The 16,514-nt window shown below is 37.1% G+C and overlaps 1 protein-coding gene and 1 long non-coding RNA gene across 2 annotated transcripts in view; one reads left to right on the forward strand and one right to left on the reverse strand.

The window, feature by feature from the left end:
* Positions 1-16,514, forward strand: part of LOC306858421 (serine/threonine-protein kinase WNK1-like) — a 77,354-nt gene that overhangs the window by 13,599 nt on the left and 47,241 nt on the right. The window lies entirely within an intron of this gene.
* LOC306858425 lies at positions 7,811-9,138 on the reverse strand. Its single transcript, XR_013783209.1, has 3 exons — positions 8,968-9,138; positions 8,820-8,842; positions 7,811-8,274 (listed from the first exon to the last, which is right to left on the reverse strand). It is a non-coding gene; the product is annotated as an uncharacterized lncRNA (long non-coding RNA).

The raw sequence follows: 16,514 nt of genomic DNA on the forward strand, positions 1-16,514 counted from the left end.
GTGTAAAAAACACCTTTTTTACCTTGTCAAAATCAGCTGTTTTCAGCAAGCCATTCTAGTCCATGTTGCTTTAAATGCTAATGAGCTCTGCTGACACCGCCCTTCTCTTCTGTGGGGTGACGAGCAGACTGTAAACTTCAGCTGCGAAACTGTCTAAACTAGCGAAACTAGCACATTACTAGGAAAGGTGATTTGCAAAGATTCATAAAAAAAAACCTTATACTCACTTCTTCTGTAGATGAAGCTAGATCACGAACGACTCGCGCGAACATAAACGCATTTAGGCAGATCGGGATTGGCACATTCCCTTCAAAACGAAAGTAATGTTAATCCTCTGCGTCTTCAGCAGCTCAGATGTTGGGAGTCAATGACGACTGCTATATTCATTATTACATCCTTCAACAAAACACCTCAATTGCTTAATCGGAGACATCTTGTCTTCCCCTGCACCAGACTCGACACAATGGCAGACTGATGACAGCTCACTCGTTGCGGGTCTAAATTCAGAGTCTTAAGTTGCCAATCAACTATCGTGGGAACGGCCTGTACAGAACTACGTCATTCTGACAGGAATCTCAGAACAGCCTGATTTGAGAGAAGGGATTTTAAAATAGGGATTTAAAAAAAAAAAACAGTGGCTTGTCAAAGGGCAGCAGATTTTCATCAATTCCTTTGTGTGATCCTAGGGATTATGAATATACACATTTCAGTCACGCTGGCAGAGAATGTTTTTTTGGTTATGGATTAAATTTAGCCATTGTAATTATTGACACTGGGTTTCCGGTGATGCATCAGCTTTAATCATCATGGTTAGGGATTGTTTATATAATCATCAGGAAGCATTTATATAATTTTTTTATTAGTCTTCATGTTTTTGTTCATAGTTTACAAACGTATCTTGTGTGGCCGTGAGGAATGCTACGCTGTCACATTAAACCTGCTGCTTGCATCAACACACACCTCCCCCCAGCTGAGGGGTCTCTCCTGACCCCCCTTCACCCATTTGGATGCCTGTCATCTAATCAGAGAGACAGAAACTTGAGCCCTCTCCAACCTGTCCGTTTCACTCCACCCCTCCCCACTTGTCCTCCCACCACAGCTGTTAACGCGCCACCAGTAGTGTCTTTTCATATAAGTGTCGTTTGCCCTTTTCTGATTGAGGAAGTGTAGTTTTCGAAATGATTTCCGGAGCCAAGATATTAGCATGTGTGTGCATCTCATGTGTCAGATCGCTGCGGAGATCGTCCTCTTCTGTGTAAATTACTCCACCGTTGATGGAAATGTACTGCCCTTGTGTTCCCGAGAGGTGGAGTTCTCCATCTCGTGAGCATGTTAGGATTGAGGCCCACAAGAGTCCCATTGTTCAGAGAGGAGAACAAACTCTCCTGCAAAGATATAATGCATCATATGCAGGGTAGTAATTATTATGGTCAGTTCCCTAAATGTGAAATGTATTTACTGCTGCGAATGATTTAAAGGCTTTAAAGAATCTTTTGTTAACATAACATGTTAACAATGTGCTCTGTGATACACATGGTGAGCATTCATTGCAGCTGCCTGCTTATTACAAATGTATCACAACCCTCTTTGCCAACAATGATAAACAATTGTGTGTTTTCTGTTGAAGATTGAATATAGGGCACAAGTTGTGAGCTTCTTTTTTATGGTATCTTGACGTTGTCTGTCTCCTTTCCCTGTAGGTTGTATGAGGAAAGTGCACATGGGGCATGTTGCTAAACGTCTTTTCTGTTCCACAGAAAGAAAGTCATGCAGGTTTGCAGTAAGAAGTCATGAGTTTAATTTTTGGAACTGAAAATGAACTAAGCCATCATACATGATGGCTTAGTTCATTTTTTTAGAAGATACAGGCAAAGACCTGTGCATTTTGATTTCCCTTTGTTCATCTTTGTATGTAATGGAGTTATTAGTTGTGCTTTTGAGGGTCAGTCCTGACAGCTAAACTATAGGCCGCTGCAAAACTGGACCACTGGAGCCGATCACACCACACAGAGCGCAATTACAAATGCAGACCATAATCTCAGAAACCCTTTTCTTTGAGTTCAGCCCTAAATACACAGGCTGTAATCTTCAAATCACTCCCAAGAAAAATGGGCTTCTCAAACTCACTGGCTCCTACAACCAAATCTCCCAATAAAAGGCACAGTAGGAGAGCTGGTCAGATCACTGCAGTCATTATTCTTTCTCCAGAAAATGTGAGACTCTTCAGAGAACACAGTCTCTGCCTTTTACATAGCAATGAATATATAACTAGAACCACTCTATATGCATGCTCTGACTACGTAAACCCTTCTCTCTTGAGAGATAAGGTTAGTGGAATGCAGATCATCTAGAAAGGGTCTTTTTTTCTCACAGTGTAAGAGAAACCTAGGGTTTCTGTGTTGTTAATAAAAGCCAGGACACACTATTAACTTTACCACATGTTTTCTTCTCTCTGTTCGCCAACTTTGAGGGATCACACTGCTTGTAATGTGCTTGAAAGCTACAGCTCAACACACTAGTCAGGGGTGACTAGTCAGGAGCCTGATACCTCTAGTTACCCCCGTTCCTGGGGATGGCTCTGCTCTAACCAGCACCATGTGTAGATGTATGGCAGATTGCCTTGACTGATTGAACGTATGGGTGAGGGGTAAAAAAACGGAGGCTCAGGGGCCTATCAGGTTCCTCATCGCGTCAGCCCTGAGTCAGGCCTAAATGTCTATGGATAGGCAAAGGACAGCTAAAGGTCAGGTCTGGGAACCCCATGGGCTTTCACCCCATGCTTCAGCCAAATGGCTCTTTCAGCCCATATGGAATGTCAAAAGTGTATTTCTTCGAATGGAATTTTTTATTGTATGTGAACTGATTGACTGACTATAGCTGATTGATATCAGTGTTTGCATTAGGGGTGTGCGATACTGCAAATTTTGGTATCGATCCGATACAGAGTAAAATACAGGGCCAGTATCGCCGATACCGATTCCGATACTTGTCATTTAAAATTTTTTTTTTTTAAATAACCAACAACAATTAAAAAAATTAACAATGCTAATGTTGATATGACTAATATTATATTCACCTTAAAGCTACGTGGATATTATTTGCCTTTCTAAAAGGACTTTGCATGCAGAGGAGCCCAGAACATGAAAGCAATAAACAGTTTCATGTTAAGTAATTTCGTCCCATAGAAAAGAGTTATAAAAATAATTAACGTGGCTTAATAAATTAAGAACGTAATATTAAGACAAAACTCAGTATACACCTTATTAATGTTTCAAACTAGATATACAAGTAAGCAGATGTGCCCAGAATATGAAAGCAACGCTCAACATTATGCATTTTCCTCCCATAGAAAACCATTATAAAGAAAAGTTTAACGTAAGTGGCTTATTGAATGAAGACATTGATATAAAAAGATCTATTAAACCATAACTCGTTTATTATTGAAAGGATTTGAGTATATGTACGTACTGTATTTTCTGTTTGTTTTATACATACTGTAATATTTGTTTGTTATTATCGCAATAAAAAAAGGGCCAAATCCCAGAACATGAATGCAACACGCTGAATTTCATTTTCTCTAATTGCAATATAAAAACATTTAATATGGTGCAATTAATGAATGGAGGAAGACAGTGATAAAGACCAAATAAACAAATAAAGACAAAATTTGGTATACAGCATTCTAAACAACATGTTAAGCATTTTACTCCCATAGAAAACCATTATAATGAAAATTATTTCTTAATGCATTAAGAAATAATTTAAAAAAGCTAAACTCAGTACACACCTTACAGTGATAATGTATAAAAAGGACAAATTCGGTATACAGGTATAATATGCACTGTGAAGGATTTCCTTCCTCCCCTTTTCATTTCTTTTGTAGCTCGGAGTTCCGTTCCATCTCTCACTGTATCCGCTCGCGCTCGGAGCCGCTGAGTCACGTGATGGCATGACAACCAAACACAACGTAGCAGGGGAGGAGCAGCAATGTTTGCATATGAGAAAGGAAAAGAGCGGCATATACACCCAGACATGTCTACACTTTGTTGTATGTATTAAGCAATGTTATTACGTGTATAGGAGAAAAAAATTTACCTAAAGTATCGATCTTATCAGGCTAGTATCGATCCGATACCAATACCAACTTTGGTATCGATATTACGATCGATACGCCCACCCCTAGTTTGCATTTTTCGACAACTTCTGCAACTGTAATCAGAGCTCAGATGTCCTTCATTACCCAACATCTCAGATTACACTTATTTAACCTCTTGGTTGTGTCTATGGGCTTTATAGTCTTTAAAACTGTAATTAATGGAATTACATAGTCAATGCAAGCCTTGTTTCTTTATAAGGGATTGTTTCATTGGCAATCTGCTGGATTCCAGTAGCTATTTCCTGCGGCCAGTTCTTACCTCTGTTATGCTGTCACAGCTGCTTTCATTCTCAGGTGAAATCTTTATCCTCATCAAGCTCACTACAGGAAGCTACATGTTACATCATTCACTATTTCCTGTATTCCACTATATGGGGTGAAAGTGAATAGAATATACAGTTGTAGAATATTTAGGTATGGAAAATAATGATGGTATTAATAGTAATAATAATAATTTGACTTTGTACTATAGATGCATTCTTTACCAGCTTTGTAAAATTATGTAATATCTTAGTCTATCATGTTGTTTGCAATGATTAAGAAATAATAAGAGAATGTGCGACACCCCATATAATGCACTATTTAGGAAATAGGGAGCAATTTTGGATGCAGCTAAAGAGTTACTCATGGGATCAGAAGGAAGGGGGAGTGGCCATGTTTGAGAGTGACAGCGAGCATTTCCTGTTGCATTCTGTCCCATAAACACTCATGGTCAAGTGCATTTTTACTTAATTGATTTGGATGCCAACAGAGTTTGATTGTCAGCTAATTAAACAAGAAATCTATACCTGAGATTCTTGGAGTATTTGCACATTTTTTGCATTTTTGTGTGAGTGTTGTTTGCTCATACTGCCGGATGTGAATCTGTAACTGCACCTCAAACATTCTCACAATCATGAGTCACATCCTGTAGGAAGCAAGCTCTCAATGGAGGTTGCTGCTGCTATCAGATTAACCACGTTACAAGCCTCAAACTTCCCTCTGACTGTCAGCACACGAGCTGATTCAGTCCACAGCTGGCCGCTTACACCACTTCCGCAATTAAGTTCAGTTAGTATGCTGCACAAAGACAGAGAGAGTTTGCCTAATCGCATATCCTCAAGTTTTGCCATGTGAATCTGGCCTTGCCACTGGTTGGTTGGTAAGGTCATGTTGGGTTTGACTCACTTATGTTTGGGAGCGCCGCACTGAGAAAGCTACGTAGAGGAAAATGTTCTGTATCATTCGAGTTAACAGCTGGTAATGAACTACGGTACCGGAAGTAGCACTGATCAATGATCATCATTGCTGTTAATCACCTGGTGACTTTGTTACCTTGGGAGCGGATCTCTTAAGGGCTTCCTGTTCCGGTAAAACTCACTATCCGCACAGCAGGTGTAATCGGGCACACTCCAGATGCATGGAAAATTGTGTTTATCTTATGAAAGCTGTAAAACCCTTTTTTTCTGAGGCAAATGGCCTTGTCACATACTTTAAATGCACTGATGACATTCAAATCAGGCTTTTTGTAAAATCAGAAGTTTATTATGCGTCATGAGGGTTTGCAAAAACAACAACATGCCAGTGTCACGTCGCCAATCGTGTGGCAACAAGCCTGACGAAAAAACGTGGGATTGGCTCAGATCACTCATCTGTTGACTTACACGCCTTGGGCTGTTTGAAAACTGATACACCATTTAGAATTATAAAATTCTAACATGGCATAAGTGTCTTTATCATTGTTTCAATCATTTTGATTGTATCTGTGAAGCTCATTGTAAGATACCCTGGCAAAATAATTTTTATGAGTCACAAGTTTCATAGAAGTGTTTATCATGCTATCTTGCACTTCTGAGTGATCTTGACGTCATACCATTCCTCATTTAAGGATGTTCACACCACACATATGGCTCAGCAAGGTCTCGACATGCAGCAATAGTTTATCAGCAGCTTTAGAAGGAAACACCCTCAAGAAACAGCCTTGCTTTTTGTAGGAGCTGTCCGTATGTTTGACCTCAAGTTGTCTACACCGATAAATTTGGCTTATTTGCCTTGCAATGAACGGCTATAAATATGATTTGTTTTGCCTAGCTTAGTTCAACTCAAAATACCGTAAGCATGTGATTTAAAAAAAAAAAAAAAAAATGTTGGCACTGATCCAGAGGCCTCAGCAAAATAAGGCTCTATTTGTGCACTCCTTCTGTTTTTGCTTGTTTTTCAGATCTCTTGTTTTTGTGACCCCTCGTAAACTCTTGCCACTGATGTAATCATTTTGTTATGGAAGCCTGAAGGAGTGGGGTTTTCATTATTTGGAAATCGCTTATTTCCTGCTGCAGGTGAATCCACAAATCAAACCACCACTCATGACATCCATTCGTTCCATTTGAATATTCCACTGCATACACATATTCCAAAGAACTCTTCACTATGTGCGCTTCAGCAGAATATCACAGAGCACGTCTTTCATGCAACTTCTTATGTGCGCAATGTTTGCTCATGCTTCTAGAAGGCAACACGTCAAACACTTCTGAATTCAGCTATGCAAACTGTCATTCATAGTACTGCACAAACCACCTGGATTTATTTAAAGAGTCACCTGACAACTTTTTTTTTTTTTTCGGTCCTCCACGTACTTCATGCTCACATACTTCAGTGGGCCCAAGAAGTATTTGGAAACTTAACCACATTTAAAATATATGTCATTGCATTACATGGCAAAATATTAAACACAGTTCCACTCATTGGAACCAGTTGGTAATTTGAAAGAGGCTTGTTGCACCACTTTTTGCTGCTTTTTTTAAGTGTGGCCACTGACAGCCCATCATGTCCTATACCACAAGCCACCACTATTGAACGTATCTTTAAACTACTTGTCTTATGAACCCTGAATATTTTCGTTTCCTCTTATAGAGCTACAGAATTAACCACAGTTGGAGCTAATGAAAGAATCTTTATTTTACTTGTCTCTAATGGCTGATGCTCCTCGCACAGGCCCTCGTAAAATAAAGCTGACTTGACTTGACTTGTAAAGCTAATTGCTTGTGATTTGCTCCATTTAAAATTGCAGGCTTAGCACCATCCATTAAAGCATACAGGTGAGCCAGCCTCATTCAAGGACATTGTTATAGAGAGCAAAGGTGTATATTAGCATCAATGCCACAGGCAGACAAGAGAATTGTGCCTGTACTCGTCCTTTCTCCCTTTCATCTACAAATAGCCCACTCCTCATAAAAGTTCCTAACCACACGTCCTATTAACTTTGTCCACCACCTCACACAGCTAAAAACTCAAGTCCTTTGACGTGTCATTTCCTCTATACTGACTTTGTGTCATTGTTCTGAAAGGCTGACCATATCCATTCTCATGGTCTCCTTTCCTCCTTTCACCGTTACTTGTTTACCGTGCCATTTAAATCCCTTTTTAATGCACTGTAAAAAGTTGTTTTAAAAATTTGTTAAGTTTACTTAATTGCATTGTGCAAACTCGTTGACTTAATTCAATTAAGTAATCTTAACTTAATTGAATTAAGTGTAATTTAAGTTTTATTTACTAATATATTAAAAGTATTTCTTATTTTAAGTCCAATTTAAAAGCCATTTAAAACTTAACTGAATCTGTGATCTGAGGAACACTGAGAATAGCTATACCTAGTTAAAAAAAACACAGCTCTCCATTCACATTTCAAAACATTTATTTTTCAAAATGCAGAAAAATAATGTAAATCAATATGGTAATTTGTAATAGTTGTTCATTTAACAATGCTTGAATCAGAAATAAATGCCAAATGTTAAGAGTTGTACATTTACATTTAGTCATTTAGCTGACGATTTTATCCAAAGTGACTTACAAATGAGGACAGTGGGAGCAATTAAAATCAACAAAAGAGCATTTGAGAAGAATAATATTCCCTGAGCACATAAAAACAATAAAAATAATGCACACTCAATATACTATAACTTGCATAGTAACAAAAACATTTGCTCATACTGTCTAACTCCTTTGACATGTATTGCAATGTCAACTTGTGTCATCAAGTAAACACAATAGCTGGATCAAGAGAAAACATGAAAATAAACACGCAAGACCTTTCCTCTCTGTGTTGTGCCCAAGCAGGTGTGTTGAAGAGTAACCTCAGTTTCCTGAAAAGAGTATATAAAGATTCCATGCTATTCTGTATGTGTAAAGAATGTCTTGTTTATTGTTTTTAATTTGCTGACAATCCATTTAATTTAATGAGGTAGTCCTTCTAAAAATTTAAATTCTCATCATTTATCACCCTCATGCTAACCTCCATGTATATTACTTTCTTCTGATAAATACAATGATTTTTAGAAAAATAATCAATCTCTGTGAGTCCATATTTGATGCTTTAAAAAAACCACACACAGCAATTATGACAGTAATTCATATGAGCCCAGTGGAGGAATAAATATCTACTAAAGATATCTTCACATCATCTCTCTCGTTTTTGAAGCATTAACTTTAAAGGTTCCTTCCTCTAGCATTATATGGTCTCACATAGATGGATTATTTTTCTAAAAATCTTTAGATAGTGTTTATCTGAAGAAAAGAGTCATACACATCTGGGACAGTATAAGAATGAATAAATGATCAGATCATTTAGATTTTTGGGAAGAGTATCCCTTTAAAACATCCTTTTCTGCCAAGCAAAGTCATCACATACCTTCTCCAAGTTGTCTGTTTTTCCTGCCAGGATTAAGAGATTTAGAGAAAAGAATTATGATTAGATGTAGAGCAACAAAAAACACAATGATCAATATCTTTAGCATAATTTTCACTCATGCACTTTGTATTATATTAAAGAAACTAACCTCATATATGTACACTTTGGAATCACCTTTCGTATCTCCTCAAATGCATATTAATCCAACAGGCACAGGTCTGTAATATGATGATGCGGATAAAAACAACTCGGTTAATTCATGAACATCAGCAGATAAAACCTAACTGACCATAAATATATACCTAAAAGTTCAGTGGCCGAGAGAGCTCAACACGCTGCAAATAGATAAAACAACTTCCTCAATTTGACAACACACACACTGCAAATGCTCACAACACAACCAAATAAAGAAACGCACTGCAAATAGAAAAAAAACGCCTGCAAATTAAGAAAACAACTTTCGTCAATTTGACAACACACACGCTGCAAATGCTCACAACACAACCAAAGAAACGCACTGCAAATAAAATGTATTTGGTTGGGTTGTGAGCATTTGCGGTGCGTTTCTTTATTTGTTTGTGTTGTGAGCATTTGCAGCACCTGCTGTCGAACTGTTTTCTTGATTTGCTGGTGCTTTGTCTATTTGCATGTGTTTTCTGAAGTTGCAGCACGTTGAGCTCTCTCGGCCACCGTATAGAAGACTGTAAGTACTTACTTCTGTGATGTGATAACATCTCCAAACTGTTGTGCAAAGTTGTCACAAAAATCTCTCTCCTAAAAAAATAGAAGGATAGCAATTATTAACTGGATTGAAGGAAAACAAAAGCATAGATAAATAAATAAAACATTAAAATGACGTATATATATATATATATATATATATATATATATATATATATATATATATATATATATATATATATATATATATATATATGTATATATGTATGTATATGTGTGTGTATATATATATGTATATACATATATACATATATGTGTATATATATATATATATATATATATATACATATATATACATATATATATATATATATATATATATATATATGTATATGTGTGTGTGTGTGTGTGTATATATGTATACACACACATACACACACACACATATATATATATATATATATATATATATATATATATATATATATATATATATATATATATATATATATATATATATATATATATATATATATATATATATATATATATATATATATATATATATATATATATATATATATATATATATATATATATATATATATATAATATCCATTCATCCGTGCTTCATCACTCTGACGTGTCAAACACTGAACACTGCGTGGATATATTTACCAGTCGCGACATAGACATGACATAAAATGTATATTGACACTTTATATTCGACAAAACAAGTGCATTAATCCATTAACTTTGACTTTAATATCATATAATCAAGTTCCTTAACATTAAACTCAAACTTATATGTATAAATACTCACCAGCTTTGTTGTTTATCAGCTGAGGTCTTCCACAAAACAAGTTGGCCGTTGATCAGAAAATTCTCAATCCAAACCCTGATGACGTCAGTGGTCACATGGCTTGCACAGCACTCAAACAAATCATGTAACCTTAACTAGGGACATTAAGGGACATTTGAGTAACTAGGACTTTTAGCACAAATAGTAAGATTTAATAGATCAACATCAGTAAGGTAAACAAACAATAGCACTTTATGTAAAGTCAACAAAAAGAATTGAGTTAGCACGTTTGTTAGATTTTACAGTGTGGGAAGTAACCCCAAATGTTATGTAATTATCTGTTGTATCAGTTTTCTTAACAGTTTCCTCTTGGATGTTTTCTTTGTGTATAATTTGTTGAGTTCTCAGTGGTTTGGAAGAAATGTGGAATGATTTGTGTTTTCATTATCTGAAAGCCAGATAAGTGTTGCTGGTTTCCGAACTAGTAATAATTCTGAATCGCAGTCATTATGAACTCATTTTACTAACTGGCCAGCCAGATAACAAATCTGTTTAAAATCTCTGACTGGGCATATTACTCATAGTGATTAATATTTATTCCACTTTGACCTACATTTTCATATGACTGGAGAGTCAGTATGTGAATGAAACCTGCAGAATGCAGCAATGACGGTCCCATAGGCATCCTTGCCCTACTATTTACCCCTTTGGCAGAAGATGAATCCACTTAAGACCCCTATATACAAACCTGCTTTGTGTTTGACAGTTCTCACAGTGAGTTTTAAGATTTTCCCAAGATGAAAGGATGGATGGCGTTCTATTACGCATGTTTTAGCTTGTCCAACCGTGATTCAAGCTATTTTAAAACACGGTATAACTTAGGGTCCATAGGGTCAACAAGATTTTGCAAACACACCCATATATAGGCTAAATTAACTATATACAATGATCCCGAGTTTCCAACAACTGTGTGGCATGGTGTTCCAAAGCTTTCGGCATTTTGCAAGTTGGCACACATTAACACCTGCCCCTAAATGGGATATGATTTCTATCTCCCATGTTTTACAGTGTTGCACCCTAAGCTTGCACCCTTTTATTTAAGGGCCATTTAAATTAGAACACCGTGGTGTGCCCTTGACAAAGTACCTGCCCTGCCTTTGACAATGGGACATTAGGTGGAAAGAATGAGGGTGAGAGATGAGTTATTGCAGGCTATTTTTCTCCTATGTACACAAGCTGTTGCTCAATGGCTTGCTGTCATCGGGTGAGACGAACATGCCCAACTTGTGCTATGAGTCCTAGTGTATTTGCTCAGCTCTAATGTTTGCCATGAGACAATGTTAAATTTATTTTTATTGTTGGATGTAACCTAAGTTCTACTCTAGGATCAGGAGCCACTGTGGAAACTGGGTTAGTGTGTTGCATGAACAGCCACTTGGCGGGGAGGAACGCTCATATGGAATAGTTTAACCATTTCCAGAATGTAACAGAAGCATGTTACAGTGTTCCAAACCAACTCTTCTGCTAAAGATCTTCAAATTTGGGCCTGCTGCTGCTTATTAGATATTGTCCGATGGTGTTATGTGTTAGAGACCGACCCAGTGTAAATATATGGGTATCGGTTTGCTTCATTAAACATCAAATTAGCGCTACTCCTTAATTTGGTGACTGTCATTTAAACTGTGCAAAATGTAGCCTCATAAAAATCCAGAGAAGGGCATTATTGTTCCAAGTTGCATGTTACTACGCCCTCTCTTTGTGACTGAAGACCTCATTTGCTTGGTCTGTATTAAATGTGTATACTCATCGAGGCTGCAGCATTTAAAGTGCAGAGGATGCGATGCACTAAAGCATTTTTTCCCATTTTGCAGTGCATCTAATCCCTGTATAATTGAGGGGGTGCGTGTGCTGTGCTGTAGAGAGGCTTTGAGAGTGTGGAGGTGTACAGAGCGAGGTACAAAGCCAGGACCTACGTTATCCTTTTATATCTCCCTCAGGGTTGGTGGGGATTATGACTGGCTCTGTGGACCATTTAGGTTGTGAGCTTTAAATGTGAGTGGGCCTTGATTTATCTGGAATTTCACTGTTTATAAAGAGGGAGTTTTTGGCAGTTTTTATGGGTATGGATGTGATATCTGATACTCGATAACCAGTTGCATGTGGTACTTTTTAGGTTGTTCTGTTTCTTTTAAAGGGGTTAAGTTGGACCAAATGCAGAAATTAAAATCTCAAAAAATTTACACACATTCATGTTGTTCCAAAACTGTATGACTTTCATTATTATATGGATATTTTGAAGTTTTAACCATTTTTGTCAATACAATGAAAGTCAGCGATCATTTTTGGGTAACTATCTTTAAATGTGGTGACGCTTCAAAATTTAAATTCATAACACAATCGATAGTGATTTGCAGGACAGTTGTGAATGTCACCATAACCTGCATATTATTCTGTCTAGCCTTGGATTACTCTAAATTGCTTATTTCAGCGATTTATTAAGCAGCAGTCATTATTTCAACATACCAGCCTGTTTAGGAACACCTTTCCTTAAATTTACCACATTTTCATAAGGTGATTTGTTTCATTACTACAACAAGTGGACCATTGTCACATTCAGATATTGTTTGCCTCTGCTCGGTTTGTGACATAAAAAAGCCATTATATTGATTAAAAGGAGCTTTATTGTGGATCAGAGTGGCTAGAGTTCAATATGCATATAAGCCAACGCATTCCCCTTGCGATCATAGGATTATGGGATTTAAAATGTCTCTAAAGTTCCGGAAATGTCTAATTTGTGATATCTTACTAATTATGTAGAAATGCAGAGGTGTGAACTAAGATCTCAGTGTTCCCAACTTTTTTAGACTTGTTAACAATGTAGATTTTAATGCTTGTGGTCTAGCTGCGGTGTGATCCGCCCTATCGCCCAGCTTCTTGTGTTGTGATTTATTAGCGGTGTCACACCAAATGTTTCAACCGAGCAAAAGATTGAGGGTGTAGACCTCGAGGCTGTCACTCCAAACTCTCTCCGACATTCACACCATGCACCCCTGCCTAAAGCCTGGTTTTAATTCAATGGAAGATGGATTGGGCCATGGGGAATGGGAGGGGAATGAGTCCAGAAATCAAGAAGGACTGTTGTTGCAGCAGACGACATGCAGGTTCTCAGTAAATGTCTGGTCTGCCTGCAGAACAATGGTGCCTGTCTCTGGGTGACACTAGACTGCTGTGTGCTTGGCTCTGACGGAGAGCTCATCACCTCCTGACCTCACAGCCCAAAGCCTGTGACAGGCAGCGAGATGTACTGAAGATGTGCCTTGTCGTTCTGACCCACATAGCAGGCTACACAGCACTCAGGGACACATGGATCTGGTTCAAAGTGAGACCATGAAAGGGCCTTATTTTAGCTTACACTGCTGCTCTCCTCATCTTAATCGGTCTCTGTCTCGCTCTTTTTTTTTTCTCTGTAGCATTCCTTTTTCCTCCTGTATTGTTCTCAGTTTATTTATAGCTCCAGTTATGTACTGAGCTAGTTTAGTCTTACTTTTTGGTGTGTTGTATGAGGCCAAGATTGTACTGAATGTGGGAATCCATCCTGCATCAAATTGGGCAAGTTTCCACCTTTAGAGTCAGAATGTAAATGCTCTGTCTATAAAGTTGCTTTCTCTAATGCAGATGACAATTTGCGTTCGAATTTTAGTATGGAGGAAAGCCGTTATTGACTTGGACAGCGCCCGATGCAAACGAATTTAGATAATAGAAGTACTTAAAAGGTAAATGGCATCATGAATCTATGAGCCTAATAAATGATTCATTGGGAAAATGATTGATTGAATGTTTCTAGGAATTCTTAGCTAGAGTTAGTTGAGTTCTTAAGGTTTCAAACCCAGAAGCATTGTGAGAACTGTAAACCTGGGTTGTTATCAGTGATCTCCCACATCAATGATCTCCCACAGCCGTGCGAAGGGATACAAGTGCAAATGTATGCTGACGTTACTATTATTTTTATGGTTTATGGTTTAACCTGATGTTATTTTTCCTGGGTTTTTTTGGGGCTCTGATACGATGTGTATAAGTATTACTGTACTGTATGTTTTTGTCGTTTTGTTTCCATGTTTACTTGTGATTATGATTACCTACCAAGGGACCGCGGATGAAAACTAGCCATTGGCTAAATTCGGTACAATGCATGAAATGGAAACATTGTAATGACCAAAATTGTACATGGTCCCTTTTCAAATCAATTTTAATAATAATAATAATAAAAGTTAACCAAAACTAAAACCATAAAAAAAATTCAAAACTTGAAATTAAATAAACTTTCAAGGAAATAGAATATAAAAAACCTAAAACTTATTTTATTTTGGCGAGTTTCCAAGGCAACATTTCTCATTTTCATTTCATGTCCAACTTACCAAAATGAAACTACAACTCAAATAAAAATGAATAAAAACTATTGACATGCTTAAATACAAAAAATAGAAACAAAAAATAATAAAAATGAAAAAAAATACTACAACTTTAATTGTAAATATAAAAAGCAAATATACAAATAAAAACTGATTCAAAATATAATAAAAACCTTAATAGTATATTAATATGAAAAAACTGCTTTTTATTTAGTTTTTTTCATCTTTCAAGTTTATTGTTGCTTTAATACTTTAATACTAATACTGTTAGTTTTTAGATGAACATTATTTTATAATTACTGTTAGAATTATCTATATCACTTTGATTCAGGGTTAATGTCTGTTGAAGCATTGTATACATATTTAAACCTGTCTGTCACAAAATGCTGTACGGGTGAATTTGGAAATTGGAAAAGGCCTTGTGCCTTCTGCCTTTATTGCAAATTCACTGCATTGAACATTCAGTTTCAATACAATTACTGTCAGATTTCAAATCGCCTGCTGTGAGCGGAGTTCCTGTTTTCACTTTTCGTCAGTAAACTTATAGAAGACTTGCATTTAGTAGCTATACACATGTGACCCTAAAACAGCCTCATTAAAAAGGTCTTTCTAGTCAACCAGTTGTCCACAGAAGCACATTTGTCAGAGGCATAACAGCTCGAATTCCCCACAAGACCTACACCTTGACCTCAGTTTACCTCCCAGCAAACTTTACTCTTAACAGTGACAGCTGAAATGTTCATTAGAAGATAACCGAATTATACTCTCCACCAAATCACCTTGGGGGGTGAACTGCAGTTTCCAAAAATTAGACCACACTGAATACGTGGCCCTGGTTCTGAGCAGGCAGTTAAGTGCTGATTGATGGCAAATCTTTGGGTTTGAGAAAAAGAAAATCAAGTTTTAGTTTTCCTTCCCTAATTGGTGTCCAGTATTCTCTGCCTGTTTCAGATCTAGATGAAGCTGTCATGGTTTTTGCAGCTAGTTTAGTGCTGTTTGAAGTAACAACTGTTCAGTCGTATTCAAAGCAGATGCCTGACTGTTGCACTTTTACTTTTTCATTTCCTCTGTCATTTCTCTTCAGTGTAAACCCCTCAAGACCTCTGTGGCTTGATGATTCGATCGGCACTGAGACTCCATAGGAGGTTATCAGAAACGCTGCTCGCAGGGCAAAGCAATCATTCTTTTACACAATCAACTGTACTTTCTGCTTAAAGAACTCATGTTTTACTAGTAACATTTAATCCCCCCCCCCCCCAAGTCTATTTACTTTTATGTGATCCTTTCTGTTACCTTTGTTTTTCACTTTTAACACCATCTAGTGTTTCTCAGTATGTTGGTCAAGAGCTAAAACATTTTTTGCAATACATTTTGATGTATAAAGCGAAGCAAATTTTTAAAGGGATCCCCAGGTATTAAGACATGTATAGCTTAATATAACGTAAATTATGTCTCTTATTTAAATATGTAATAGAAAACCCATGAAAATGTATGTTATTTAAAAAAAAAAATCAACATCGTTTTTGGACTATGGGGGGGCGCCATTATTTTATGTGCACAGTACATTCTGCGTCGATAACGTCAAATGGTTGCACTCGGTGAGCTACTGGCACTTATTTCTATGGTCTTTGGCTTTTTACCGCAACACAACTCCCAATACACAACTCATAAAATAAATACTGATACGATACCACATTGTATGGCTTTTGGTTGTTATTTTCAGTCAAAGGGCAACAAGAGAAGCAATGCAAGACTGCTTTCCTAGTGATAATAGGGGAAAAGCATGGGAAGATGCCTGTGGAC

The sequence above is a fragment of the Barbus barbus genome (assembly GCF_936440315.1).
Source record: "Barbus barbus genome assembly, chromosome: 39".
Lineage (NCBI taxonomy): Eukaryota > Metazoa > Chordata > Actinopteri > Cypriniformes > Cyprinidae > Barbus > Barbus barbus.